The following is a 5,009-nucleotide window of genomic DNA, read 5'->3' on the forward strand; positions in this document are numbered from 1 at the left end:
TAGTTAATGTCACAGAAATTTGACCTATTCATATCAGCCTGCTGTCCCGGGATAATCTCTTTTCTATATCCTGTTAATCCATAATCAATCCTCAATCAATCCCTGATCTGTCCTGGGTTACACCCTGGTCTATCCTTCTTTAATCCATAATATTTCTGGATTAATGCTTACTTTATACCCATCTTAATCCTGGATCAATCTCCCGTTAATCCATAGTCTGTCCTGGATTAACCTCCCTTCTATCCCAGGTTAACCCCTTGTCTTTCCTGGGTCTGTTTCAAGTTAACCCCTGATCTGTCACAGGTTAATCTCTGTATAATCCCAGGTTAACCACTGGTCTGCCCTGCCTTAATCCCTGGTCTTTCCTGGGTAATGCCTGGTTTGTCCCTGTTTAATTCTCTCCTTTCTATATCCTCTTAATACTAATTTATGAATCCATAATTTGTCCAAAATTAATCCCTGGTGTGTTCAAGGTTAATGTGTGGTCTATTTTTTATGCCTACTTTATCCCAGTTTAATCCTGGATCAATCTCCTGTTAATCCATAGTGATTGATTGTGTTGTTTTCTGGCAGGTGCTGGGGTTGGTACTCAGCTCCGCCTGAAGGAGAGCAGCGTTAGATTAGGCTCCGACAATTCTGTTTGTGCATACGTTTTGTCATAATTGATAAACAACGGTTAAACACCTAGTCTATTCCAGATTAATCTCCCTTCTATCAGGTTAACCCCCTGGATCTCCTGGATCGGTTTCAGGTTAACCCCTGATCTATCGCAGGTTAATCTCTGTGTAATCCCAGTTTAATCCCTGGTGTGCCCTGCCTTAATCCCTAATATTTCCATATTTTTAATATGGTTTGTCCTGTCTTAATCCTTGGTCTATCTTCTGTTAATCCATAGTCTGTTATGGATTAATCCCTGTTTTTTCCCAAGGTTATTCTTGGTCTGTCCAGTGTTATTCCCTGGTCAGTAATTCTTTAATCTCTGGTCTATGCCAGGTAATGCCTGGTTTGTCCCACTTTAATCTTGGTCTATCTGCTGTTAATCTAAAATGTGCTCCGAGTTCATCTCTGATCTATCCCTGATTAATTCATGGTCTGTCCTGGTTTAATCCCTGGTGTCTGTTGCGTAGTCCCCTAGTCTGTCTCAGGTTGATCCCTGATTAGTCCTGGTTTAATCCCTGGTGTCTGTTGAGTAGTCCCCTAGTCTGTCTCAGGTTGATCCCTGATTAGTCCTGGTTTAATCCCTGGTGTCTGTTGCGTAGTCCCCTAGTCTGTCTCAGGTTGATCCCTGATTAGTCCTGGTTTAATCCCTGGTGTCTGTTGAGTAGTCCCCTAGTCTGTCTCAGGTTGATCCCTGATTAGTCCTGGTTTAATCCCTGGTCTTTCCTCAGGTTAGTTCCCGGTACATTTTTGGTCTATACCTTTAATCCCTGATCTGACTAAATGAGAGCAGAGCTCAGATAAACCTCTAATCTGAATAGATCTGCGGACTCGGTTCATTTAAGTTCTCACTGTTCTCTGTAATGCAACAAATACTTCTAAGATTGTCAAGATCAGAATATTAACCTCATAGATATTAACATTACCGTCTATATCTAGTTTACGGTCGTAGTAATCCTCTCATAATTCTGATTTTCGTGTAAAATCAAGACAGACAAAACAGTCCTGAGCACCTTTTCTGTGTATTCAAACCAGATGATGTGCGACACCCTAACATCTATTAGTGGAATACTTTTACAAAAACAGTCAAAATTATGCTCCTTATACAAAAACAGGAATATGTACCCGCTGCTCAAACGCTCCCAAAATAATTCATACATGACAGTTTGCTGAGACGCAGTCCAATTTTCTTGATTTATTTAAATCACACCTCCTACCCCCAATTTCTTATTCTCCCCCCTTTTTCCTCCACTTAAAACTGACATGTCACCTCCTGATTTGCACCTCCAGAAATATTCCATCTTGTTGCCGCTGAGCAGAAGGATATTAATTTAGTTTTGTTCTATTTTTTCTCTTTGTATGGTGATTGCGGTCGCTGCATGGTGGCGCTCCCGGTGCGGTTGGTGGTTAATTACAGCAGAATAAGGCCTCTCTGTCGGCGGCATCAGTCCGGCTGCAGAAATGGATTCAGACAGCCGAATCCATCAGTGGCTCATCTGGAAACCTGGACGCTATTACAGCTTTGACAGCTTCTGTTTGGAGCCTGTCAGAGCCGATCGCTCTGCCCTCAATCAGACACGACCACCAACGTCCTCCGTCTTATTCAAACAGACACCTTTCTGATTATTTGTAGAGACGCCAGGTTTTGGCGGCATATTGTTGTCTGAATGTGTTTTAAAGTGTCGAGGATTCTGAATGTTAGGAAGTAGAAAGTGCTTTAGAGTCCCGGCCGAAGAAAAGAGGATGAATTGTTTTGGAAGAAGAGTCTTACGGTAAATCCTCTTGTTCTCTGATGTTCCAGATGGAGATCAGCTGTATTTCTGTGTCTAGTTGAGTGCACAGACAGGTCCAGGATGTGTTTAGCCTAGCTTAGCACAAAGACTGGAAGCAGGGGGAAACTGCTAGCCTAGCTCCAACAAAAGAGAAAAAAAACTGATGACAATTTCACGTATAATCTGATTTAGAAATAAAGACAACTGGAATTTAAGAGGAAGAATTACTCTACAGATGTAGAGTGAAATAAGCTTTACTTCTTACTGCGGTGCTGATGTTGGGCTGTGTTGTAATGTTTCCGCGCTCTTTTCTTCTGCTCATCAACATTATGAGAAGTGAATCTCTTTTCTTTTAAACCCTGGAGTGATGCAGCTGAAACCATAACCTCTGTTTGCTGATGGCATGAAAACACATTCCTCCATCACTCCTGTCCAGAAATGTGCGAGGACACGTTCATAATCACAGGATAATGATTCACCGGGCGCTTTCTGTCTCTGCACCGCTGGACGTCCACGTTCCTCCGCGACCTCGGCTTTTGATTTGCAGCCATTAAAAGAGAGAAAAGGATGCGGCGTTCCTCCAATGAGAGTCAGGAGAATTGTTCCCGAGTCATTGATTGGATGGTTAATTTAACCTGAACGCTGGAAGATTAAGCTTCCTGTCGGGAACTCAATAACATACGTCTGAGCACATCCAGGTAATTAGGGCAGTTAACAGAGGACAGGATGCGTCAGCACAGGTCTGTATCGGCAGACTGATGTACTCAGTACAGTCCACAGACCTCTACAGCATGAATACGCTATTGAACGCTCTCTGTGTCTCCGACCACAAACCTGCAGTAAATCAAACTCCTTTAAGGTTGTTTTCACACAGTTAAAATCAACTTTTAAAACTGAAAACAACCCACATGAGTAAATGAATAAAGTTTGCACATCGTTTTTTTGCTATTTTACAGGTTTACCTTAACTCTTAAAAACTGCTGTTGAAAATCACACCTGAATATATAAAAATGTTTTCTTTTGCTCTGTGGACGGCATTTTCCGTCCTCCACTTCGGTCCAGACCGAAGCGTCTCAGCAGCTGCTGGACTGCGATGAGACGTGCTTCATCGTTCATGCTCCCCTCAGGATGAACTGTAATAACTCTGCTGATCCTCTGACTTTCCATCTAGCGCCACCATCAGGTCGACACGTTAACGCGTCCGACACTTTGGTTTCTGACCAAATACCTGCAGAGCTGATGGCGCTCCCATCAGCCTCAGCTGCGCCCTGTGTTCACTGCTAACTAGCTAATGTTAGCATGCTAACATGGTGAACATTATAGCTGCTAAACACCAGCATGTTAGCATTTATCTGGCTCTTTAGCTGCTGGAGGCTCCGCTCTGTTCAGCAGCTGCTCTCTGACTGTCTGCTGCTGAGCAGCTGGACACACTGAGACTGAACCATCAGTCATCTGACTAATTGTTCATCTAAAACATATTGATCAGTGCTGTAGATGGACAGAGGCTTTACAAATCTTTCCACACTGACAGTCATGTCTGTGCTGCAGGTTACAGACACACGGGTAGGTAATGTCCCTGCTGTTGGACAGACAGCGAGGCTTCAAAGCTCTGAATAAAGGTCCGCGCTCAGCGGGGAGTCGTGGCTGTCGAGGATGTTGGGGAGAAGAGGTGACTCCCCCACTGTGGAGGGGGGAGGCAAAGTGGCCAGTCTCCCAGCATGCCTTTGAAAGCGGTCACGTGACCCTTTTGATGGTGATGCAGAGGAGATCCAAAGTGCAGCATCGGAGGAGGAGGAGTGAAGCCGGAGACACTCCGCTCAAAGTCTGGACGATCACGTCTCCGCCCGCCGCTGCTGCGAGAACGCGAGCTCATTGGCTGACGGAGGTGAACAGCTGGTGGAGCCGATCCTCCAGCCGCTGCCGTTAAAGCGCCGCAGAAGAAGAAGAGGACGCAGCGAGACGACGTCATTAAAAGCTCAGACGATGGAAACATGACGTTTCTGTTGGTTTCATGTGTTCATGTGAGGAAGGCTCCAGCCTCCTCATCGCTCCGCACACAGCCGACGCTCTCAGCTCTTCAGGCTTCGTGACGTCAGCAGTTACTCACTCACAAACAGCTTCCACGCCGCGGACAGGAAGCACACCAGCGTTCCCACCATCAGAATCATTCTGGTAACTGTTGGCAGAACAAAATAACTTGTTTCTGTCGTCGCTGTCACGTCTGATGAATGGTCCCTTACCCCCGTCACCTGATCCTCCACCTGCCTGCACACCTGCCCCTCATTACCTCATCGCCCCCAGAGTGTGTGGGCGCTGCAGCGCTGCCGTCAGCTCTGCGACTACAAGACCTTCCAAACCTCAGAGCTGCTGCCGTGGTGATATATGTGTGTATATAGCATATGTGTGTGTGTATGTATATTTGTATACCATATAAACAGTATGTACATGTATATACAGTATGTATATATCTATATATCCTCATGTCAGGTATCTGGCGTTGAATTTAATGCAAGGCAGAGCCTGTTTCCATGGCAACATAAATTCAAGGTTACCGACCCCCCCCCCTTTCCGATACATAAT

General features: G+C 45.1%; 1 long non-coding RNA gene across 1 annotated transcript; it reads right to left on the minus strand.

Moving 5' to 3' along the window:
- Positions 1 to 1,660: 1,660 nt before the first annotated feature.
- Positions 1,661 to 3,618, minus strand: LOC122862688. The gene is made up of 2 exons (XR_006374830.1): positions 2,695 to 3,618; positions 1,661 to 2,563 (listed from the first exon to the last, which is right to left on the minus strand). It is a non-coding gene; the product is annotated as an uncharacterized LOC122862688 (long non-coding RNA).
- Positions 3,619 to 5,009: the final 1,391 nt, after the last annotated feature.

This window comes from Siniperca chuatsi, linkage group LG16, assembly GCF_020085105.1.
Source record: "Siniperca chuatsi isolate FFG_IHB_CAS linkage group LG16, ASM2008510v1, whole genome shotgun sequence".
NCBI lineage: Eukaryota > Metazoa > Chordata > Actinopteri > Centrarchiformes > Sinipercidae > Siniperca > Siniperca chuatsi.